General features: G+C 42.7%; 1 long non-coding RNA gene across 1 annotated transcript in view; it reads left to right on the top strand.

The window, feature by feature from the left end:
• The first annotated feature begins 397 nt into the window (after nt 1–397).
• LOC140125683 (uncharacterized) overlaps nt 398–26,542 on the top strand; it is a 70,188-nt gene continuing 44,043 nt past the window's right edge. The window contains exons 1-2 of the long non-coding RNA XR_011854689.1: nt 398–480; nt 12,907–13,021. This is a non-coding gene — a long non-coding RNA (uncharacterized lncRNA). The remainder of the gene's footprint in view (nt 481–12,906; nt 13,022–26,542) is intronic.

Genomic DNA, 26,542 nt, shown 5'->3' with positions numbered 1-26,542 from the left:
TGATCTACCTAAGGCTACAGCCACACGAGCACTCAGCCCGCTGGAGAGGAAGGGGGATGAGCACTGCCGACCCTGTAATACGGCAAAATATACTGTAGGTCATGTGATCACCGCACAGAGACCGGGCACCATAGGCGTCAATGGGGACAGATATGTGCCTGCAAATGGTGCGCCCGCATATCGGTTCCCATGGCGTCCGTGTGAATGAACCCTTATTAGGTAGATCCATGATGGTTTAATATCAAACATATAATGTCCCCCACAAATCAGTGTCCTCATGCAGATGACTTTGGTTGGATTTACACCTATTACAGCACTGCAGGATAATGTCGCTAACCCATTGAAGCATCCTCCTGCCTTTACAGTTGGCAGATTGCTAGCCCATTATAGATATGTCAGTTAATAACCATCTACCATCTATTAGTGCTGCTCCAGCTACATGATCAAGAGATGATATACTTGATGTTTAATAATTATACGGTAAACTAACATGTCTCTGAAGTTAGTAGAATTATAGGAGCGCTATGAACATAACATCAAGGGTTTTAGGAGGATAAATGATAGAGCACAAAAATGTTAATTTCCTTGAGTCGTGTATTCGACTACTTTTGTAACTTATGGCCCATTCACACTGCCAAATGCTCAGACGGACGAGCAGGATTCTGCAATATACTATAGCACATTGATCAACGCTCATTTTCATCTGCCTTTACACTGTCAAATAAAACTACATGGTGAAGGGGTGATCATTATACAGAGTGATGTGCAAACATGAAGATTTAAAGGAACTCTACCATCAAGCAGGATAAACCAGGGGCCCTTACTGATAGATCCAGGCACTGTGACTGTGGTAATCTTCTTATATTTGTTATCCATGGCCTCCTTTCTTCTAAATTTAAAATTATGCTAATGAGACAAAAGGGCTCTAGCAGCATTACCAGAGCCCTTGCGTGCTGTAGCTTCAAAGGCAGTTACACTGTGCTGGAGCACTTCCCCTCCCACTGTGTGGGATTACAACAGGCAGAGGGATGAGGGAAGTGCTGAGGGAGCAGGGGGGAGGAGGAGATGTACTCCTTCACAATGTTACAGCTTGTGACAGCTGACAGAGCATGGAGTGGCTTTGGTTATACTCCCCAGAGCTCTTCTGGCTTATGAGTATAATTTTAAAAGTTGATTTTAGAAGCAAGGAGGCATTGGATAACAAATATAACAATATTGCTACAGTTATGGTTCCTGGATCGATGGATCTACGAGTTAGTGTCCCTGGTTTATCATGCCTGATTTTGATAGTAGATATACTTTAACCCCTAGGCGCACCACGACGTTATACTACGTCCCCGGGGCTAGATGCTTAGCGCACCGGGACGTAGTATAACGTCCAGCTTCTGGGACCGGCTCACAAACGGAGCCGGTACCAGAAGCAGCGGCTGTCAGCTGTCTATCACAGCCGACTCCGATCGCGGGTGTTAACCCCTTACACGCCGCGGTCAAGCATGACCGCGGCGTGTAAGGGTGTTCCTGCTGTGGATCGGATCCCCCGTGCCGCTTACCGGGGGATCCGATCCTCTTCCGGGCAGCTCCGAGGACTGGCATGTGCCCCGGAGCTGCCCGGTCTCCATGGCAGCCAGATCCCTTCCGGGTCTGACTGCAAACTGTCTGAGCATGCGCAAGCTTGCTCAGACAGTTTACACTGCTCTACAATAAAATAGTATTGTAGAGCAGTGTATTGGACTTAAACCAGTGATCAGAGCATCACTGGTTTAAGTTCAAGTATGTATAAGTAAAAAAATGCAAAAACAGTTAACACTACACATTATAATAAATAAAAAATAAATACATAAAATATAAGCCCCTAAAATGTCACTTTCCCATAAAAAAACTTAATAAAGTATAAAAAACATAAAAACACAAAAAAACCCCGCATATTTGGTATTGCCGCGTCCGTAACAATCTGCATAATAAAACAGAATTGTTACTGGACCCGCACGGTAAACGCCGGAGGAAAAAAACGCAAAAAACGTTCCGAAAAAAGATAATTTTTAATTAATACCCTATAAAAAATGCTCTAAAAAGTGATTTAAAAAATGTTATGCACTCTAAAATAAGCCCACTAAAAAGAACAACTGTTCTCGCAAAAAATAAGCCCCTAACAAGATTTGTCAGCCAAAAAATAAAAAAGTTATGCATATAAAAAGATGGTGATGCTAAAATGAATAAGATTTTCTCCAAATTAGTTTTTATTCAGTACAATTGAATAAAATACACAAAACCCCCACATAATTGGTATCCCTGCGTCCGTAACAATCTGTATAATAAAACAGAATCGTTATTAGATCCGCATAGTGAACCCCGTAAAAAACAACCTAAAAAAACTCTCTCTGAAAAAGATGATTTTTTATTAATGCCCTTTAAAAATGCTCTAAAAAAAGTGATTTTAAAAAGTTACGCAATCTAAAATAAGACCACTAAAAAGAGCAATCATTCTCGCATAAAATAAGCTCTTAAACAGATTTGTGAGGTGAAAAATAAAAAAGTTATACATATGAAAGACGGTGATGCTAAAATTAACAACAATTTTGCCAAATTACTTTTTATTCAGTAAAAATGGTAAAAAATTAAAAATATATATAAATGAAGTATTTTCATAATTGTGGCGACCCATAGAATAAAAATAATATACTATTTTTATGGTATGGTTAACGGCCAAAAAAAAAAACACATAAAAATTTTCCTAAAAATTGATGATTTTCATTTCCTCCACCAACAAAGAGTTAATTAAATCTCACCAATTAGCTATAGAGGCTCCAAAATTATGTATTAGAAAAGTGCATCTCATGTGGCAAAAGAAATGAGCCCCTATAGGTCCTCATTAAAAAAAATAAAAAAATTATAGCCTGTACAATGTGACATAGCAAATCTGATCTGGATGGCGCCTCCTTCCCTTCTATGCCCGGCCGTGCGCCCATACAGCAGGTTACCAGCACATATGGGGTATCCGTGTACTCGGGAGAAATTGGGTATCAAACTTTGTGGAGCCTTTTTTCATTTAATCCATTTTAAATGTTTAATTTTCCACCCAAAATGAGTGTATTGTGAAAAAATATTACAATTTGCAGACTCCACCTCCGTTTTGTTTTAACCCCTATAAAACACGTAAAGGGTTAACAAACTTCTCAAAAGTAGTTTTTCATACGTTGAGGGGTGTAGTTTCCACAATGGGGTAATTTATGAGTCTAGCTATTATTTAGGCCTCTCAGTGTCAATTAGAAGTTGAGCAGGTCCATCTAAGTACGGGTTTTGGCGATTTTACAAAAAATGTGAAAAATGGCACCCAAATTCTGAGCCTCATAACATTCTAGTAAAATATGTGGAATCTTAAAAAACCATGCCAACATAAAGCAGACATTTGGGAAATGTAAGTTATGAATTTATTTGGGTGCTTTGACTATCCGCATCAAAAGTAGAGAATTTAGAACGTTGAAAATAAAGAATTTTTCAAAATTTTTGCCAAATTTTGTTTTTTTTCATAACTAAACGCAAAAGATTTCATCCAAATTTTTAAACTAATTTGAAGTACAATGTGTCACGAGAAAACAATCTCAAAATCCCCTGGATATCTCATAGCGTTCCCACGCTATAACCACTTATAGTGACACAGGCCAGATTTGAAAAATGGGGCCGCGTCCTTTAGGCCAAAATAGGCTGAGTCCCCTAGGGGTTAATAACTTTGTAAGTATGGACATGATGTGTAACAATAGGGGGAATTTATCATATGCTGGTGCTCATGCACAGGTAGATACATCAAGAGGCTTAGGCTTCTTGATGTATCTGGTGTGCATCCATGCAGGTTCACAGGTTTTTAAAAAGTATGCAGGCACAGGGCAGGATTGTCCCATGTCCGCCAACTCTGTTGGCGGCCATACACATCTGTGCCCCCTCCATGCCCACATGGTGTGGAGGTGGAGTAGTCACATAATAATCACAAATTCTTGTTTAATGCAAGAATTTGTGATTATTTCACTACTCTCACACCAGAAAACTATGATAACTTCCTCATTTTGTGTTTTAGAATGTCATTATGAGACATATTAATGTTCCAACAACTTTTCCTTTTCCAAATTCAGCAGTTGGGTGGGCACTTAACTTCTGTGACTCACTCCTTCCCCTCTCTTATAAATAGAGTTTGACCATGACACTGACCATGTGTGGCACCTTACTGTACCGTGCACAGGAAAAATATAGAGCATATTCTATCTTTTCTGTGTTTACACCTGGACCCTGTGCATCGGTATAGAGAGGGAAGGGGTGAGCAGCGCTCCTCCTCTCCAGCGTGCTGCGGTTAGAAGTTTGTGGATCATAAAGAAGGAGCGACATCAGAAAACTGGCATGATAAATGCCCCATCCCACCATAGTGCTATAAATATCTGCAGGCCCATTTACAATGTAAAAACAATTCTAGCAGATTGTTTTCTGCAGGCATTAGCTACTTGTGACTTTAAAAAGAATCAATAATATTCACTTTGCAAAAAGGTGTAGCTGTTTTTATTACAATTTTTTGGACCAAAACCAAGAATTGATTCAAAACAAAGGGAAATATAAATGATGGGCTTCCCACTGCATTCACTGACTTTGGCTCCAATGGACTTAAAAACTGCAAGTGTGATAAATACCACAAACAAAAACAGGCACAAACAAGTGCCATTACTACAGGTAATGAGTGCAGAGAAGGAGGAGCTTCTAAAAGAAAAACTAACAGCACTGAGAGACAGAGTTCTTGCTCATTGGTAGGGAATCAAATATGTATGTCATGCATAAAAATGCTAATTTATTATTTGAAAATCATGCAATGAGATTTTCTGGATTTTCTTTTAGATTCTGTGTCTCACAATTAAAGTGTACCAACAGAGGTCTTCTGAGGTCCTTCCAGAAGAATATGAAGAAGAAGGACGAGCAATGAGGATAGTGTTAAGGGTAGCAGATACCCAAATTAGGATTTATAATATATATGCACCAAATGACAGGAGAAGTAATGAAGATTTTCTTAAAAGGGTCTCAGGGTGTATTATGAGGAATAGAGTAGATTATAAAATAGTAGATGGAGATTTCAATAGAGTCATTGATAATAGATTGGATAGGTCAGATACCAAAAAGATCAGTAAGAAAAAGGGTGAGGACGCGATAATGTTTAACATCTTGAATTCAGGATCACTGGTAGATCCCTGGAGGATACAAAATAGAAAAGAGAGGGAATATACATATTTCTCGGGTCAATATAAGACATGGTTAAGAATAGATTATGTAACAATTTCGTCCTCATTGGCGAGAAATGTGAAATCCACCAACATTTTTGACATTATTATATCCGATCATGCCCCTATTCAGATCGAGTTACAAATGTGGGAGAAGAAAAAAGGAATAAATTTATGGAGTTTCCCGGGTAGGTTACGTAAGGAAAGGGAATTTCATACCTTGGTCCTGGAAAACTGGGACAAGTATGTGAAGGAGAACAGTAAGTTAATGAAGGAGAACCCAATTCTGTTTTGGGAAACAAGCAAGTTATTTTTGAGAAGAGAAATAATGTCATATGTGTTAGGATCAGTGGATCCTCTGGACCACCGCGGGAGATGTAACTAGCCAACACCCGGAACCGGAGCCTAGCGGCACCTGGTATTCACCAGAGCCCGCCGCAAAGCGGGTTGGACTTGCTGCGGCAGGATACCACTAGGTCGTTCCCAGGTGTGACTAGCCCACGGTGGCAGCCGAGGTCGAGGTACCTTAGCGGAAGACAAACTCGTAGTCAGGTCCAGGCACAGGGTCAGGGCAGGCGGCAGAGATGCAACGTCAGGTCCAAGTCCGGGGTCAGCAACAGGAGGTCCAGGCAGGTGGGAACGGGAACACAGGCACACGGAAAACAGCAACACGGAGGAACTCAGGTAACACAGGACTCAGGAGCGGGAACACACAGGAATATACAGGAACGCAGGAATACACGGGAACGCAGGAATACTCGCTTTGAAGCTTCCTCTAAGGCTATGAGGCACAAAGATCCGGCAAGGAACACAGGAAGAGGCAGGATTCTTAAAGGTGAGGTGTTCAGCCAGTGCACCAATTGGCCCTTTAAATTTTCGGCCGGAGCCGCGCGCGCGCCCTAGGAGGCGGGGACGCGCGCGCACGGCAGTCCGAGGAAGTGCAGGAGCCGGGAGAGGTAAGAGAAGGAGCACGGAGCCGGGGGCACATGAAGGAGCACGGATGCGCCCGCGATCCGTGACAGGGATCGCGGGAGCACCCGTGACAGTACCCCCCCCCCCTTCGGCCTCCCTCTCTTCTTGGGCCTGAGAAAACGTTGGAGCAGGCTCTTGTCCAGGATGTTATCCTCTGGCTCCCAGGATCTCTCCTCAGGACCAAATCCTTTCCAGTCTACCAGAAACAACCGCCTACCTCTCACAGTCTTAGTATCCAGGATCTCTTTCACCTCGAAGACATCGGTGGAATCAGCTTGTGGTACCGGAGGAGGAGTAATTTGTCGGTTGAAGCGGTTGAAGATGACTGGCTTAAGGAGAGAAACGTGGAAAGAATTAGGAATGCGCATGCTGGGAGGCAGACGCAACTTGTAAGCCACCGGGTTGATGCGGCTGAGAATTTCAAATGGACCCAAGAACCGAGGTCCCAATTTATAGCTCGGGATCTTCAGCCGAACATACTTGGCGGACAGCCAAACCTTGTCACCAGGAGTTAAACAGGGAATGGTCGGCGTCTTTTGTCTGCTTGACGCTTGGTCTGGGCTGTAGCTCGGAGCAATGAGGTGTGGACTTGCTCCCAGATGGCTTTCAGATCACGTACCAGGTCCTCCACAGCAGGAACATCTGCAGACGTAGGTAACGGAAGAGGAGGCCGAGGATGCAGTCCGTAGTTAATAAAAAAGGGAGCAGAACCGGCAGAAGTGGAGTCCAGGGAATTGTAAGAGAACTCCGCCCATGGTAGAAGAGATGCCCAGTCGTCCTGACGGGCAGAGACGAAGTGGCGGAGATAGCAACCTAAAGTCTGATTCACCCTCTCCACTTGGCCGTTAGTCTGTGGGTGATAGGCAGAAGAGAAATCCAAGTTCACCTGCAACTGGTTGCACAAAGATCTCCAGAATTTGGACACAAACTGAACTCCTCGATCCGAGACGATGTGCTGAGGGAGGCCATGAAGCCGGAAAATATGCTGGAAGAAGAGGCTGGCGAGACGTGGAGCAGAAGGCAAACCTGGTAGAGGGACAAAGTGAGACATCTTCGAAAAGCGGTCAGTCACCACCCAGATAACGGTGTTGCCAGAAGATGGCGGTAGATCCGTAACAAAGTCCATAGCCACATGAGACCATGGGCTGGTAGGCACGAGTAACGGCAACAGAAGACCAGCAGGTTTAAGTCGTGAAGGCTTGTTGCGGGCACAAGAGGCACAGGAACCCACAAAATCCCGAACGTCCTTGACCAAATCAGGCCACCAGTAGAATCGGGAAATTAAGGCCACAGAGCGCTGCACCCCAGGGTGCCCAGCCACACGAGAAGAATGTCCCCAGGTCAGAATCCTCTTTCGGAGACCAGGTCGCACATAAGTCTTGCCGGGAGGCAGCTGCCGGAGGTCCACCGGCGCGGCAAGCACGAGTCTCTCTGGAGGAACAATATGCCTCGGAGCAGAGTCCTCCCCCATAACATCAGAAGCACGGGACAAGGCGTCAGCCTTGATGTTTTTCTCTGCAGGGCGAAAATGGATTCGGAAGTCAAAGCGAGAAAAGAAGAGGGACCACCGGGCTTGACGTGGATTCAAACGCTGAGCCGTCTGAAGGTACTGAAGGTTTTTGTGGTCCGTGAAGATGCTGACTGGAAATCGGGCTCCCTCCAGCAGATGACGCCACTCTTCCAAAGCCAGCTTGATGGCTAGAAGCTCCCGATCTCCAATGGAATAATTTCTCTCCGCGGAGGAGAAGGTTTTGGAGAAGAAACCACAAGTGAGTGTTCGTCCCCTGGGACCCTTCTGAGTAAGGACTGCCCCAGCGCCCACGGAGGAGGCATCAACCTCCACCAGGAACGGCTTTTCAGTATCCGGTCGGGTAAGGACTGAAGCGGAGGAAAAAGCAGTTTTTAATTTCGTGAAGGCTTCTTCTGCTGCTGGTGGCCAGACACGGGGATTAGTACCCTTTTTCGTAAGCGCCACCATCGGCGCGACCAAAGATGAGAAGTGTGGGATAAATTGCCTAAAATAATTAGCAAAGCCCAGAAATCTTTGTATAGCTTGCAGTCCCACTGGGCGTGGCCACTGAAGGACCGCAGATAACTTGGCAGGATCCATCTGCAAACCCCTATCAGAAATTATGTAGCCGAGGAATGGAAGGCTCCTCTGATGAAAGTGGCACTTCTCCAGCTTGGCATAGAGGTGGTTTGTCCTGAGGCGGCTGAGAACCTCCCGTACATGAGACTGGTGGGACTCCAGATTGGCAGAGTACACAAGGATGTCGTCCAGGTACACCACGACACAACTGTACAATAAGTCCCGGAAAATATCATTTACAAACTCCTGGAAAACGGCTGGCGCATTACAAAGTCCGAAGGGCATAACTAGATATTCAAAATGCCCATCACGGGTGTTAAAGGCGGTCTTCCACTCGTCACCCTTCCTGATGCGGATGAGGTTGTAGACCCCACGAAGATCCAATTTGGAAAAAATTCTTGCACCCCGCAGACGATCAAATAGCTCCGTGATAAGCGGCAGAGGATAGCGGTTCTTAACGGTGACCTTGTTAAGACCGCGATAGTCTATATAGGGGCGGAGAGAGCCATCCTTTTTTGTGACAAAAAAGAAACCAGCGCCAGCTGGCGAGGAGGATTTGCGGATGAAACCTCTTTGCAGATTTTCCTTAACATATTCCGACATAGCGGCAGTCTCAGGAACCGAAAGCGGATACACCCGACCCCGTGGTGGAGAAGATCCAGGCAGAAGGTCAATGGGGCAATCATAGGGACGATATGGAGGAAGAATCTCGGCTTGTTTTTTAGAAAACACGTCTGCAAAGTCCCGGTACGGAGCTGGAAGTCCCTCCAGAGGCTTGGGAGACAAGGTAGCAGTCCTGACAGGAAGCGGATGTGGAACTGTAATGCAGCGTGAGGGGCAATCCGGACCCCAACGGAGAATCTCCCCAGAGGACCAGTCCAGAACAGGGGCATGATGCTGCAACCAGGGGAGACCCAGCAGGAGAGTGGAAGTGCACTGTGGCAGCACAAAAAAGGAGAGTCTCTCTTTATGCAATGCACCAACTTGAAGGAGCAGGGGTTCAGTGCGAAACCAGATAGGCACGGAGAGAATCTGACCACTGACTGAGGCAATGGACAAGGGCTTCTCAAGACGAACCACTGGGAAGTGATGCAGGGCGACCAGTGCAGCATGTACAAAGTTCGCTGTGGAGCCAGAATCCAGGAAAGCGGAAACCTGGACCGGAGTACCGGTGCCCATGCTGAGGAGTACAGGGAGAATCAAGCGTGGAGAAGCTTTATTCACACCTAGGGACGCTTCTCCTGAGAAGCCTAGGTGCTGGTGTTTCCCGGGCGTTGGGGACGTACAGGGCAAGTCCCGACGAAGTGCTGTGGGCTGGCACAATACATGCACAAGTTCTCCTGACGTCGTCTGGAACGCTCTTGTAGAGTGAGCCGGGTTCGGTCAACCTGCATGGGTTCCTCAACAGAAGATTCAGGCGGGACCTGGAGCGGCCTTTGGAAGACTGGCGCCAGGCGAGGAATGCATCTAACACGGCCTTGGGGATACTCGGAGCGTAGTTCCTCAGCTCGCTCCTTAAACCGAACATCAATTCGAGTGGCCAAGGTGATGAGGTCACTCAGAATAGATGGAAGATCCCGAGCTGCCAGTGCGTCCTTGACCTGCGCAGAGAGCCCTTTCTTAAATGTAGCGATGAGGGCTGCATCGTTCCAAGCAAGTTCAGAAGCAAGGGTGCGGAATTGAACTGCGTACTCTCCCACCGATGAGTTGCCCTGACGCAAGTTCAGCAATACAGACTCCGCAGAGGAGGCTCGTGCTGGTTCCTCGAAGACTGACCGGAACTCTGACAGAAATGCAGTGAGGCTAGACACAACCGGGTCATCTCTGTCCCAAAGCGGAGTAGCCCAGGCCAGGGCTTTCCCGGAAAGAAGGCTGAGGACAAATGCCACCTTGGACCGCTCTGTGGCAAATTGCGACGGCATGAGTTCTATGTGCAAGGAGCACTGGGTTATGAAGCCCCTGCACATCTTGGGATCTCCATCATACTTGCCGGGCAAAGAGAGGCGAAGCCTGGGTTCAGCAGCAGGAAGATAAGCCGGGGTAGCAGGGGTCGCAGCGGCCGCTTCAGGAGACTGTTGCTGATGTTGGGTAGCAAGTAGTTGTTGTAGCATGGCGGTGACTTGCTCTAGCTGATTCCGCTGTGCTGCAATCTGCCGGGACTGGTGGATCACGATGGTGGCGAGATCAGGCTGACTGGGAGAAGGAGCCTCGGCGGGATCCATGGCCGGATCTTACTGTTAGGATCAGTGGATCCTCTGGACCACCGCGGGAGATGTAACTAGCCAACACCCGGAACCGGAGCCTAGCGGCACCTGGTATTCACCAGAGCCCGCCGCAAAGCGGGTTGGACTTGCTGCGGCAGGATACCACTAGGTCGTTCCCAGGTGTGACTAGCCCACGGTGGCAGCCGAGGTCGAGGTACCTTAGCGGAAGACAAACTCGTAGTCAGGTCCAGGCACAGGGTCAGGGCAGGCGGCAGAGATGCAACGTCAGGTCCAAGTCCAGGGTCAGCAACAGGAGGTCCAGGCAGGTGGGAACGGGAACACAGGCACACGCAAAACAGCAACACGGAGGAACTCAGGTAACACAGGACTCAGGAGCGGGAACACACAGGAATACACAGGAACGCAGGAATACACGGGAACGCAGGAATACTCGCTTGGAAGCTTTCTCTAAGGCTATGAGGCACAAAGATCCGGCAAGGAACACAGGAAGAGGCAGGATTCTTAAAGGTGAGGTGTTCAGCCAGTGCACCAATTAGCGGTGCGCTGGCCCTTTAAATTTTCGGCCGGAGCCGCGCGCGCACCCTAGGAGGCGGGGACGCGCGCGCACGGCAGTCCGAGGAAGTGCAGGAGCCGGGAGAGGTAAGAGACATCGGGCAGCAGCGGGGGCACATGAAGGAGCACGGATGCACCCGCGATCCGTGACAGGGATCGCGGGAGCACCCGTGACAATATGTAGCAAGCAAGAATAAAAGAAAGAAACTTAAGTACATAGAGATGGAGAGAAACTATAGAGAGGCAATACAGAAATATAGGCTAACACCTAATGCTGAAAACAAAGGAAAGTTGACAGAAAGTAGTATAGTATAGTTTATACGGTTGAAAAAAGACACTTGTCCATCAAGTTCAACCAAGGAAGGGAAGGGATTGGATGAGGAAGGGATTTAGGGGAAACAATTCTATATAACATAACCATCAATGTTATTTAGGTGTAAAAAGGCATCTAGACCCTTCTTAAAGCTCTCTGCTGTCCCTGCTGTGACCAGCGCCTGAGGCAGGCTATTCCACAGAGTGACAAATTTTTGAGCAGTATGTGGACAAGATTCAGTGGGACAATATGAAAAAGGGAGAGAAAAATCTCTATTGTTTTGGTAGTAAAACCGGGAAAATGTTATCAATCATGATTAAGAAGGAAAGAGGTGAAGGTAATATTGAGGGGTTGCGGAATGAAAAGGGGGAGATCATCAGAGATAAGGAGGGGATAAATGGGATATTGGCAGAGTACTACAGAAGGCTATACAAAGGAAGAAAAGAGAGTGAGGAAGAAATGAATAACTTTTTGTTAGACCTCATTGTACCATACCTGTCCAAAGAACAACAGGAATCTTTATCAGCCCCAATTAAAGGAGAGGAGATAGTGGGTATTATAAAAAAAATTGCCGAAGGATAAAGCACCAGGCCCCAATGGATTCACCCCAGAATATTATAAATTGGTAGCTCCACAAATTACGGAAACATTAGTACAGGTGTTCAATTATATGTATCAGGAAGGGAAGACTTTAATGACAGGGAATCTGGCATTTATTAAGGTAATACCAAAAGAGAAAGGGGAAAAAATGGATCCAGCATCCTTTAGGCCGATTTCATTAATTAATATCGACACTAAAATATAGATTAAAAATAGATTAGCTGAGGTAATGCCTGATCTGATACATCCCTCTCAGAATGGGTTTGTGAAAAGAAGAAATGGGGTCAAGAATGTGCGCTCGGTAATGGCCACGCTGGATTGGGCCAGGGCCCGACCACAGGATAGGGAACATGCGGCAATTATATCAGTTGATGCCGAAAAAGCATTTGATAGTGTGGCCTTGCCCTGGCTCAAAAAGGTGATGAACAAAATGGGAATAAATGGGTTGTTTTATAAAGCAATTGACACAATGTATAGGGAGCCACAAGCACAGGTGGTGACACAAGGGGAGATTTCACAAAGATTTACGTTAGAGAGAGGCACTCGTCAAGGGTGTCCACTTTCACCTTTGTTATTTAACCTCACAATTGAACCACTAGCAAGGAAAATTCAAGGAATAGGGAAATGTATGTAAGTAAATTTGATAATTGTAAAAAGTGTATCTTTTGTAAGAGTACATGCAAAGCTATGAACATGGTGCCCTGTGAAGGGTCATGGATGTGCAGAATTGTTTTTAAAAATTTTGAAAACCTAATAAAGACGATAAATTAAAAAAAAAAAAAACTAACAGCACTGAGAGACAGAGTTCTTGCTCATTGGTAGGGAATCAAATATGTATGTCATGCATAAAAATGCTAATTTATTATTTGAAAATCTCACAATGTGATTTTCTGGATTTTCTTTTAGATTCTGTGTCTCACAGTTAAAGTGTACCAACAATAAACATTACAGACCTCTCCTTTCCTTGGAGGTTGGAAAACTTGCAAAATTGACCTGGGATCAAATACTTATTTCCCCCAATGTACGTGAATTTTCAAGTGTAAAGTGCGGGATGGGGGTAACAGTGCAATTTCAGGTATGTGGGAGCCCCAATCCAAAGTTTGCATTGTGGCCCACTCTTATGTTATATGTTAATAAAGAGAGATAAATAAAAAAAGAACAAGCACAGCAGTAAAGAAATATTTCTGCTATACAGCTCATTTTATATCTACTGTTTCTTTCTACCGAGCAATAACTTTCCCATGAATTTATTTCCAATTTGTGTGTGAACTTTCCGAAATGATCCAAAAGGAGCCTTGAGAATATTACTCCATAAAGTGGAACATATCCTTTATTTGTTAGATTCCTTCTAATTCTTATTTTAATAGATAACTCTAAGCCTTACCTAGAGAGCTGCTTTCTTAATGTCAAATGCACAGAAATTGATTTGTTTAACATATTGGGGCAAATTTACTTACCCGGCCCATTCGCGATCCAGCGGCGCGTTCTCTACTCTGGATTCGGGTCCGGCCGGGATTCATGAAGGCAGTTCCTCCGCCGTCCACCAGGTGGCGCTGCTGCGCTGAAAATCATCTCCACGCGCCGGAATGCACCACCTCGGACCAGGTGAAGGTAAGCGGTCACCAAGCGACACTTTTTCGGGTTTTAAATGCGGCGGTTTTTCCGAATACGTCGGGTTTTCGTTCGGCCACGCCCCCCGATTTCCGTCGCGCGCATGCCGGCGCCGATGCGCCACAATCCGATCGCGTGCGACACAATCCCGGGGCAATTCAGGTACAATCGGCGCAAATCGGAAATATTCGGGTAACACGTCGGGAAAACGCGATTCGGGCCCTTAGTAAATGACCCCCATTGTGTGAAATACATTGCGCTGCTTTAATAAATAAATGCAATCTGTCTGTATGTCCTAGAGCAATGACTGAATTGCAGAATAAGAAAGCTCTATGCAGATTGCATTCTCACTTGTTTAAATTAATCACAGCCCTGGGACAGAGCACATACATACATTTATTTCTTCTGTGCATTCACTGCTGTTGAGGCCATTAAATAAAATATTCGATTACACATTAAATAATATATTATGGAAATAAGTAATATATTAACTATAATTCTAGAGAGAAATGTTCATCAATCAGGTTATAATACTACAGTATTTTTTGGACTATAAGGCACACCATCAATGAATATCTCAGAGAAACAAGGGGAATGTTCCAGCTCTCCTCCAGCCTCTGTATGTTCCGGAAATGGCACGGACTTCACCCCGTTTGTTGGGGTAAGATTGCATATGAAAAGAATTCTCGACAATCCAGCCAAATTCCAGGAAAACTTCACGACTTTATTTAGTCAAATTCATATATCCACAGCATTGTTTTCAAAGAATCCCTTCTTAATCCAACGCGTTTCGAACGGATTAACCGTTCTTAACCCCTTAACGCTCTGCACCGTAGCTCTACGGCGCAGAGGTATAAGGGATGTATGAAGAGGGCTCACGGGCTGAGTCCTCTTCATACAAAGGTGGGGGTTTTTGCAAAATGCATAAAACCCCCACCGCTAATAACCGCGGTCGGTGCTAGCACCGATCGCGGCTATTAACCCCCCCCGTTGCCGCCGGCAAAGTCGCCGGCGGCATTTAAAAGACGGCGCCGCCATCTTCTTTTCGGTTGCCATGGTAGCCTTGTGTCTTCTTTTGACACGAGGCTATCTGGCAGCTGCAGATTCGTTACAATGAGCAAGTGGCTCATTGTAATGAATGTGCTGCAAAAATGCCATATATTGCAATACAGAAGTATTGCAGTATATGGTAGCAGCGATCTGACCATCTAGGGTTAATGTACCCTAGATGGTCTAAAAGATAGTGAAAAAAAAAAGAAAAAAAAAAGTTTAAAAAATAAAAAAAATTAATAAAATATTAAAAGTTCAAATCACCCCCCTTTCCCTAGAACGGATATAAAACATAATAAACAGTAAAAATCACAAACATATTAGGTATCGCCACGTCCCAAAATGCCCGATCTATCAAAATATAAAAACGGTTACAGGCGGCGGTGACCTCCGAGGCGGGAAATGGCGCCCAAATGTCCGAAATGCGACTTTTACACCTTTTTACATAACATAAAAAATGAAATAAAAAATGATCAAAATGTCGCACAGACCTCAAAATGGTAGCAATGAAAACGTCGCCTCATTTCGCAAAAAATGACCCCTCACACATCTCCGTGCGCAAAAGTATGAAAAAGTTATTAGCATCAGAAGATGGCAAAAATGTTTTTTTCTTTTTTGTACACATTCGTTTAATTTTTGAAAATGTATTAAAACACAATAAAACCTATATAAATTTGGTATCACCGCGATCGCACCGAACCAAAGAATAAAGTAGGCATGTTATTTGGAGCGAAGAGTGAAAGTCGTAAAAACTGAGCCCACAAGAACGTGACGCATGTGCGGTTTTTTTTCAATTTTTCCACATTTGGAATTTTTTTTCAGCTTCGCAGTACACGACATGTTAAAATAAATAACATTACGGGAAAGTAAAATTTGTTACGCACAAAATAAGCCCTCACACAGGTCTGTACACAGAAAAATGAAAAAGTTATGGATTTTTGAAGTTGGAGAGCGAGAAATGAGCCGGAAAACCCTCCGTCCTTAAGGGGTTAATCATGGTGGGATTCTTTGAAAACAATGCTGTGGATATATGAATTTGACTAAATAAAGTCGTGAAGTTTTCCTGGAATTTGGCTGGATTGTCGAGAATTCTTTTCATACACCATCAATGAATGCCTGCTAAAACGTCTAGGCTCATATATAAGGCGCACTGGACTATAAGGCGCACCATTGATTTCTGAGAAAATCTAAGGATTTTTTGTGTGCCTTGTAGTCTGAAAAATATGGTATGTGATAATTTTCTGTATAAAGGACCCTTTTGCAACAACATCTAAAAGACCAATTCTACAGGAGCACTATATGCACATTTCCCCCTGAGGCTATGTTGACAAAGGCACCCCAATTTTTCTATTGTTGTGTTCTGTCAAAGTGTTGGATGTTTAAAGCAATAGCCACTTTCAGAGTACAAAATAATCTATTGACTATAACAGGATCCATTGGGCTTATGTTTAGGAGACCCTTCATGCGGTGTTGATGCACAGAAACCAGTGTTGAGGAAATAGATGGATCCAAGGTACACTTTTCCAGAATGTGCCAAAGTAAATAGAAAAGTGAAAACCTCAGAGCACCACTAAATGTACCAGATCAAACATGTTTCAAACCAATCATAGTTCTTAATCAAAGCTATGATTAAAAGCCATGATTGGTTTGAAACATATAAGCTCTGGTACATAGTGGATTTTATCTTTATTATTTACAGATGCTTGAACAGTTTGCTTTAACATTTGATAATATAGATGTACCTGTGCCGGACATGGGTTGGGTTTATAGAAGCGGCATGTTTGGAGCCGAAATAAGGAGATGTAAATGTAGCGCCCTGGGAAAACTCAAATATTCTTCTGTGCCTCAAACTCAGGAATATTAGGGATAATTTATAAAGGCATTTCCACAACATGTTCAGCATAGTATGAGGAAAGCACCCAGTGCACAATAATGATAAATCTTTCTTTCTATAGCACCCTTATATTCCACACATTACTGATCATGTGGTACATATACAGAAAATAAAGGACATTACAGAGTAATAAAATGGTCATATAAAACATTAGGAATGAGGGCCTTTCTTGCTTAAAAGTAAGCTTATTACAGGTGCCTAACAGAGATGAGTGAGATTCCTTTTTTAGTTTGGATCTGAGGTTCAGGTGTGTCCCATGCATCCCAGGCATATTGCTTGATTGGCAAATATATGCCCCTCAGCAAAAGGAAAAGGCAGTCCATCACATTGGCTGAGTGAGTAACACTTCTGCCTTTCAGCGCTGGGGTCCTGGGTTTGAGTCCCACCCAGGTCAACATCTGCAAAGAGTTTGTATGTTCTCACCTTGTTTGCATGGGTTTTCTCCCACACTCCAAAACATACTGTTAGGTTGTTTAGATTGTGAGCCCCATTAGGGACAGAGACCAATTTGACAAAACTCTGTACAGCACTGCGTAATCTGTGTGCACTATATAAATAAAGAATTATTATTATTATTTCTCTAGCGAATTCATTAAAAACATTAGGGTTTTATTCCATAATCGATTTCAAAAACATGACAGTGTGCACAATGTCAGAAAATAGTTGACTCGTTTTGGACGGGGCACCGTCCTTAGGTTACGACTAAGGATGGAGCCCCGTCCGTAATGCGTCATGTACGATTCTTCCACAGCCAACAGTCCACAAGATTATCCTCAATTGATGAGCCGTGCCAAAGTTTTTCTTTTTTTCTAAATTAATGCCCTACCTAGTAGCCATGGCTGTGATTGGAAAGGCTGTCCCTCTGACCAATCACAGCCATGGCTAGTGCATAGAGGTGTCAAATTGCTGGACTAGCTTTATGGCCACCAATCCGGCTATATGTTGTGAGTCTTGCGGGATGCACACGACCCCCTAACAGCACTATGTATTATTCATCCATGTTATAAAATACTAAATACTAATCCATGTTATAAAAATATACAACGCGAGGTATACATTACATTGTGAACGATTTATTCAGGCATGTACCAGTGCAGTTTCCAGGGAAATTAAAAACTACAAACTACGATGCTCATAGATGGCACAGCATGGGTGGTTGTGCCCCAAGCTTGGTCTTAGTTCACTATTCTTACACTAAGGAACAAAGAAAGACCAGTATAAGGCATCACGTATTTACCTGATTTACAAACACTGCAGCAAACACATTCGTAGACTATTTGTTTTATACTAGACTCCACTGCTGGCAATAAAGATGTCAATATTTGACACCCAGTGTTTCCATGGATTAAACTGAATACATCAATATTAACATTTTGACAATACACTTGACCATTTAGGTCTTTACCTACCAGCTAATCCATAAATGCAAATATTCATGGAAATCTTACACTGTCATATCCAACAATTTACTACTTAATTTCTCTGTGTTCATAGAAAAATACTTTAGCTACTAGGACTAAGGTCATTGTTACAAAGTTTTCGCAAGAAGAAGTGTAAGGTGGTTGACTTTGAAAAATTTACTAATGAAAATAATAACAGCCATAGGTATTTAACCCCTCACCTACACAGCAGTCTCTTTTCACTTGATAAAGGAATTGCGCCTGACTCCAAAACGCATTGTGGCACATTGACTAAGCTTTGCAACTCACTTTTGTTGAACTGTGCTTCTTCTAGGCTAAAACAGCTAGCACAGGTATTTGATAAGTGTATGCGCAGCGATTGTGGCACACATGACCCTTTTGTGGCGCTGCTGCGCTGGCTTCCATTCCATACAAATTAGTGGGTGTGCCGTCAGTCGGTCTGATTTGGACCGAGTGCCGGATTTAACTTGCAAATTGTGTTGCACACCCTATGTTACAGGTGCGCCACAAAAAAGATTTTGTCGGACCTGTGCAAGGAAGCGACAGATTAATGATTTCTGGCTTACGATCTTAGCATTATACACAGCAATAGAACTTTTAGTGCATTTTACGAATTTCTAAGTAAATGTGTCCCGTTGTGTCCCTGAGATACCAAACAAAAAGTTTTTAAGTTTTTACAATCCCTTCCGTAACTATCCATACTGAATCCAGACCGGTGTAGCAACCGTGTCTCAACAATGTCTGAAGGTGGCACCTGGAAGCATGTATACCAGCACTTAAACATCAAAAATAGAGTTGTGCCTAATATAGCACAACTTCATCTTGTGAGCCTCACTCCTATTTAATTCTGAGCACCCATATTGGTTTAATCTACTACTCTATGAGCACTATTCAGTCTCCCTTTGTCCGCCTTCCTATACCTTACTGATGAAAATAAGACAGAATTCTATGAAATGTATCCCAACACAGTCTCCTAATTCTATAGTGTAATATATCCTCAGAGCCCTACTCCGGCCATTTCTAATGTCACTAATTGTTCCCATTTAGCAGAGTAGTCCTTCTCAGGATTGCAGTCTCATCTGTGCTCTTCTAGTCAGGGCCAAATTCATAAAAGCGATTTGACCAGTTAGTATGTTGGGAAGGAAGCCTATATCTATACAGGAAAAACACAAGTATGTTCTACAGATGGCTTTTTGGTTGGATATAAGGAATTACTTCTTAATAACATATCACCCTATTAGTCTGATACTGTGATGCATTAGGGCAGGACTGCCAATGACTGCATTAGACATTGAACAGCCGGATTATTGCTCCAGCCATCCCTATGATTGCATACAGCTTGTTGTCGATGTTACATCCATCAAAGTATTTCTCATCATTATTATGAGAGGTGTGAGCAGCACGGATCTGCTCACAGCTGCAGTGAAGCTCCATTCCAGGTTTCCAGAGAGAGGAAATCTTTCATACTCGACATCAAAGAAGTCTGCCTGGAAGCTATTCCTTGCCACATCTCCACTACAAATGTGTTTTGCCTATACAACACCATATATGTGAATAATTGTATTTATCCCATGAGTGTGTCATGCTCTTCAAAAGGCTTAAAATGTGCAAAGCTGCAGACAAGGAACATGAAAATGATTCACCACTACTATGGGAATTAGATAACTGTGGTTCTGGGACTTCGCAGAGAGCGTTGTCATTTTGGGGCTACTCCAGTGTCTATGGGATAATGTATGTCATATTACAGGATATCAATCTGCAAAACATGTTAGAGAACAAAAGAGTCTTTTATGTCCTACACTACAGTTCACGGCGACCACCACTGAGGTTTTTTCATGATCAAGATAAACATGAAATGGGTTTTCTGCCAAATTTATATAAGGAGGTGTCATAGCTGTCCTGCTGGATCCTTCAGTGTATTGGCAAGTAGAACAAGCTATGTGTTTCTGCACTGTATAAGGTGATGACATTATGTATGGCTGGTTACAGTATTTTTACTTTTGAGTTGTCTCAATTTTAGATTATCAATTATCCAATATCTAGGATCCATTTAATATTGGTGAAGTAGTAGACAAGAGAACAGTACCTTTGTAGTGGTTACACTGGCCTCAGGAACGAAAGACAAGAGAGTAAACCCTAAAACTCCAGGCCCCAACAGCCCTCCATGCTCGCCTTAGCTTATCCTAGGTCAGTGGTGGTGAACCTATGGCACGGGTGCCAAAGGCGGCACTCAGAGCACTTTTTGTGGGCACCAGGGCCATCGCCCCAGCACACCAGACAAAACTCAAAGAATCTTCCTGCAGTTCCAAGCAACTTAAAAGATGCTGCTTTCGGTCATATTTTGATACTTACTTGGGACTGAAGGAAGAGGGAGAATTAGACAGGGTCGAATTATTTTTGAAGGATCTCCTGCTTGCCCCAGAGGGGAACTGGAAAGTAGCTAAAATGATAAAAATTTTCCATCTTTCTACTGTGATGCTGTCCTCAGGAGGCCAATATGATTGAAAGTTGTTGAACAGGGAGCAATAAGTTACTGCTTTAATTTTCGGTTGGCACCAAGCGATAAATAAGCAAGGTTTTGGGTTGCAGTTTGGGCACTCGGCCTCTAAAAGATTCGCCATCACTGTAGGTGTGGACACTGTAGGTGTGGACACAAAACAGGACAAACAAATAAAACTAAGGGGAGGTCAGTAATCTGGGCTACAAATGAGATAGCCATTCAAGGCATATAATCGCAGATATGAAGAATAGTCAAAGAACGAGAGCCAAAAATCGTAAACCAGAAGTATAGAAATTGCAAACGAGTAGCAAGAACAATAGAGCTGGCATACAGACTACAGGCAGTCCCCGGGTTACATACAAGATAGTGTCTGTAGGTTTGTTCTTAAGTTGAATTTGTATGTAAGTCGGAACTGTATATTTTATCATTGTAATCCCAGCCAGAACTTTTTTGGTCTCTGTGACAATTCGATTTTAAAAATGTTGGGTTGTCATAAGAATTAGGATTAACAATAAAGCTTCATTACAGACACCTGTGATTTACAGCTGTTTATTGTAGCCTAGGACTAAAGTACAGTAAATTACCAACATCCAGAGGGGTCGTATGTAAGTCGAGTGTTCTTAAGTAGGGGACCAACTGTATAACCGGCAACGAGTATAGCACACACAGAATATTTATCTGAGTAGGAACTCTGATCCTGGTGGAAGGGCCAGATCTCATATAGTCAGTACATGTTAACCATTGCCAGTTCAGAACAAAGCTTGCAGAGAACTGAGTGTGAGAGATTCAATCAGCTGCCCAGCCACTGGTACACTGTTCAGACTAATGACTCAAATGAACCAGATTGAAATTCAGTGTCTCTTCAGCCTGACGGTATGAATTTAGGAAGACGCTGACTCAGATATAACAACCTTGTTCATACATATGGTACTGTAGTGTTTCTGCTTTATGTAAGGGATTATTGAGGATAGACATATCTTACTTGTAATGTGTAAGGCCTTATGCACATGACCGGGTAATGTGGCCATATGCTGTCCCTTTTGTTCCAGCTAACATGTGACCCCTTTAGTTTAGCCAATGTATGCACCATGCCGTGAATGGGCCAACCACAGGTCCTGCCTGTCTTTTAGTACAGGCAGTAATTTTATATTGACATTGGGGGTGTGGGAGGCTGTCTTCCACCAATGTCAAACAGGCCACAGGCCCCTACTTGTGAATGTGTCCTTCGAAGGATTTTAACATACAGTGGCCTAGATTTATCAATGCAAATTTATGATGCAAACTGCACTACACCATTGAATACTGGCACCCGGTCTTCAATAATCTGGACCTGCACACGCTGATTGTGCTTAAACTGAGATCCCTGGGCTTTTTTTTTGTGCACTCAGTTTATTGGACGTGCGCCACATTTCGGTCATGTCGCAGTAATAAAAGTGGTGCATGGTCTGAATTGGCACCGGAACGCCCCTTTATGTGCAGAATACTGGCGCAGACAGGAGTTTGCATGTTCTTTCTAGTACAAAGTCAGACAGTGTAATAGGTCTGGTCCAGTATATCCTATTATGAAAAGTTTTGAGCAAAAGATGATATAAAAAAAACATTGTTAATAAGATGCTAGTTGGTAATATTGCCCAAATGTGACAATGGAAACTCCAATATCTGTAGTTCCACCTATTTAGTTTTGAGGTATTTATTGTCAACTGCCAATATTTCATGTGGTGAACAAATAGGTCACCACAAAGACTTTTGCAAATAGCTTCGGGAAACTTTTCAAAGAGCTTTATTCATGAACTTGTCATCTCTGGGTATTTTCACATTGAGAAAAATAATGAGAAAAATAATCATTGGTAAGAAGACAGATTCCACTAGAATTTTTTGGTTCTTTAATTATCATACTGCTGCAGTTTAGGAAAACATCCCGGAAGAATATATTTATACATACTATACAGAACCAAACCAAATGAAGTGTTTAAAGCTTGTACAGTCCTAGGAAGTTAGTGAGAATAGTTCCAAAAATAGAAATGTTGATTATTTGTTTATTTACTTTTATTATTTATGTATTATAGGGCAGAACAGTGGTTTAGTGGTTAGCAATACAGCCTTGCAGCACTGGGGATTTGGGGCGAACATCTGTAAAGAGTTTGTATGTTCTCTCTGTGTTTGCATGGGTTTCCTCTCACTCTCCAAAAACATACTGGTAGGTTGATTAGATTGTGAGCCCCATTGGGGACAGATCAATTTGGAAAGCTCTGTGAAGCCCTGGTTAATTTGTGTTCGCTATATAAATAAAAGAATTATTATTATTATTTATTTATTATTTGTTTGTTTTTTAAAATGTTTATTAATGAAAAACATGCTAAGTGATTAAGCAAAGGAGAAATCTAAATCAAGCAATATCCATCAGATGATAGCTTGTTCAAGTCCCAGAGTGGGACAGTAAAACATTTTTTTTTAAAGTGATTAAAGTTTTTACAAATAAAATAAAAAATCATAAAAGTCCCCTAAATGCCCAATATATTATAAAACTCTCACATATAATGAAAAAAATGAAAATTACCCCACAATCCTCACATATATGGTATCATACACACCTGTAACAACTCGTACAATAAAATAAAATCATTACTGAACCCGTATGGTGAATACCATAAAAAAAAGCATGTAGAATTAGGATTTTTGTGCATCCAACCAAACAAAAAAGCAATAAAAAGTACAACTCATTTCTCAAAGAATAAGCCCTAATACAGCTCAATCAACACAAAAGTAAATATGTTATGCCTCTTAGGTGATGCAAAAGCAAGTGATTTTTCTCTCCAAAGGCATTTTTATACAACCAAATTATTCAAACATAAAAAAGCTATATAAATGGGATATCGCCATAATCCTACTGACTCATAAAACATAAATAACATGGTATCTATACTATTGGGTGTATAAAGCAAAAAATAAAAATGTAAAATCAGTATCAGAATGGATTACTTTAGCATTTCTGCCAAGAAAGTTAATAACATGTAATCAATAGAGTATAGCCTCCACAATATACTGTTACTTTACTCCTTGAGGGGTTTAGATTTCAAATGGGTTCACTTTTTAGGGGTTTCTCATATTGAAATTTGTTGCAGCACAATTTTGCCTCCAAAAGTGTGCTGGCGCTCTTTCCCCTTTGCGCTCTATTATGGGCCCATAAAGTGGTTTATCCACATGTTGGGTATTGCCATATTTGCGAGAAACTGCACAATTAAATCTGAGATGTGTTTTCTCATTTTATTCTGCACGAACATGTAAATTAGGGCTAACAACATTTTATTGTCAAAATTAGAAAATTCAGTGTAGAACCTCCATTTTGTTTGTTTTATTTCATGTTCGGTTAACAAACTTAACAAGGGTTGTTTTGAATAGTTTGAGGGGTAAAATAAAATAACAAAAAAAAGCAGCATATGGTTAATGGTAGTTAGTAACCGATTTGGGAGGTTAGACAAACTTTGTGGTGAGCATAGCATTTAGAAACCAGAAAAACGTTTCTAAAAGTTTCTATACATTTTCACCAAATTTTTTATTTTTTTCATAAATAAATGCAAAACATTTCAACCAAAATATACCACTATGGTAAATGACCTTAGTGAGTTACACAAAAAATCGGGCTGTGTCCTTAATGTGAAAATGAGCTGGGTCCTTAAAGGGTTAACAGTGTGGACTGCACATAAATGTATTGTACATGGGGAGTATTTAAAGCATAGGGCACACAATAAGAAAAAATGGTATAAATAAGTGCATTTTACAGAGCTTGCTAGTCAAGGATACCTGGCTATTCCTTACTGTTCTTAAAGTCCTGAGAACTTACCCACTTTGAAGTGGCTGTCAGACTTTTACTGGTGATTACTGCACCATAGGACTTTAAACTTACATTTCTGACCACTTGGGAGTAAGAACTGAGTCTTTCATTTTCAGAATCCCCAATAAAAAAAACAGATAACCCACATGATCTTCATGAGCCAGTAAATACCAGGAGATGGGCCATGATTTACTTGCCAGATGCTAGTGGCCCAGCGGTAGAGGGTTAGAGGACCTCCATAAACATTGCGTATGGAGTACAATAATCACACAAGCAAAGCTTCAGAGTAGAAATTGCTGAGTTGATTGAGTTTGTTAAAGGAAACTATTAATGGACATCTAAAGCTCAATGAGAATAAAGCAAGGAGGCACTCACCAATATATTGTTCAAAGGCTAGAGGAAGCGCTCGTTGAACGCGAAACGGTCTGTCGCCTTTTTGTCGCCTGCCATGGCTTGCATACTGTCTGATATGCTGGAACTCCCAATAAAGTACAAATATATCGGAGTGACACCTTGCTTTATTCTCATTGAACTTTGTATTTCTACTGATTGGGGAGAGCACCTCCGCGTATTCGAGATTGGGACCTGCTTCCAATTGTCTACTGGATACACTATGGTGAAGAGGTGGTGCCAGTGATTCTTTATGCTTATATTAAAAGACATCTACCGCCAGGATGAAAGACTATATACAAATGAGCCTAAGGGGCTCCAGGCTCCATTAACACCCATGGAGCCTGGAGCCCCTCAGGCTCCTTTGCATTCAGTCCTTCATCCAGGTGATAGATGCCTTTTAAGTATAAAATCACAATGAAAGCTTTAGAAGGAGTGCAGCCTCAATGAATACAATGCATAATGTACTACAGTTTTATTGAAGAAGCTGTATTCTTCATCAAATAAATATTCAGTAAACATTAAAAGCTGTTTAGGAAAAAGGGGCCATAGTATAATGACTATAGTATAATACTGTAAAAAGATAAAATAATTCTAAAAAAATCTATCCATACAAACCAGGTGCTCAGATGCACAGCAGATGTAAACTGTACTTAAACGCTCTGAAACACTCAAGCACATGTTCCCGAAACCGAGACTTATCCTTGTTCATAGCAGGGCATGGTGCCAAAATAATACAGATGTGGTACAGTACTGCGATTGTTCAACCGTTTCTCATCAATTTGGACATAAGCTTGCAGTAAGAATTTTAGCAATTTTAGATGGGACAGGCATGGACTAGCTAGTTATCTCTATGATGCATTTTTGCTTCAGCAACATTAAAACCTTTCTCCTCTGTATGCCCATAAGGATTTTGTCGAGTGTGATTGTAAAATAACTACCGTATATACTCTAGTATAAGCCGATCCAAGTATAAGCCAATCCTAATTTTAACTAAAAAAAATGGGAAAACCTATTGACTTAAGTATAAGCCTAGGGTAGGAAATGCATTTGTCACAGCCTCCAGACAGAATATAGCCAGCCAGCCCCCTGTCCCCCAGTATATAGCCAGCAGCCACTGTCCACAGTATATAGCAAGCTGCCCCTGCCCACTGTATATAGCAATTTAGCCCCAGTATATAGCCTGCAGCCCCTGCCCCCACTATATAGCCATTCAGCCACAGTATATAGCAGTGATGGCAAACCTTTTGGAGACAGAGTGCCCAAGCTACAACCAAAACTCACTTGTATGTCGCAAAGTGTCAACATGAAAATTTAAGCAGTAACTTATTGATCCCTGCTGTAGCACAGGTTTTAATCTTATTGGCATCCTGTAAACACCAATACCTTAGAAAGATGATGGAGAAATTTGGATTGTAGCTTCCCACCAGGGTCCTTTGAAGAGGAAGGATCAGGGGACCCAGAGCAGGAGCTCCAATGACAATCCAACTCTATCCACACCTTCTCGCTCCTCCTGTAGTCCTGGCAGCCAAATAGCGCTGAGCATGTCACGTCCTGGGCTGTATTGGATCACAGGAGAAAGCCTTAAGTTCTAGCTGGCAAACTCTGTGTTGGGGTGAAGGCCTGGGTGCCCACAGAAAGGGCCCCGAGTGCCACCTCTGGCACCCGTGCCATAGGTTCGCAACCACTGGTATATAGCCTGCAGCGCTTGTCCCCACTCTATAGCTATTCAGCCCCAGTATGTAGGTTGCAGCCCTAGGCCCTACTATATAGCCATTCAGCCCCAGTATATAGCCTGCAGCTCCTGCCCCCACTATATAAACATTCCGTCACAGTATATAGCC

Source organism: Engystomops pustulosus, chromosome 4, assembly GCF_040894005.1.
Source record: "Engystomops pustulosus chromosome 4, aEngPut4.maternal, whole genome shotgun sequence".
Classification (NCBI taxonomy): Eukaryota; Metazoa; Chordata; class Amphibia; order Anura; family Leptodactylidae; genus Engystomops; species Engystomops pustulosus.
Note: the sequence above shows the minus strand (reverse complement) of the source record. Positions and strands in the feature narration are given on the sequence as shown.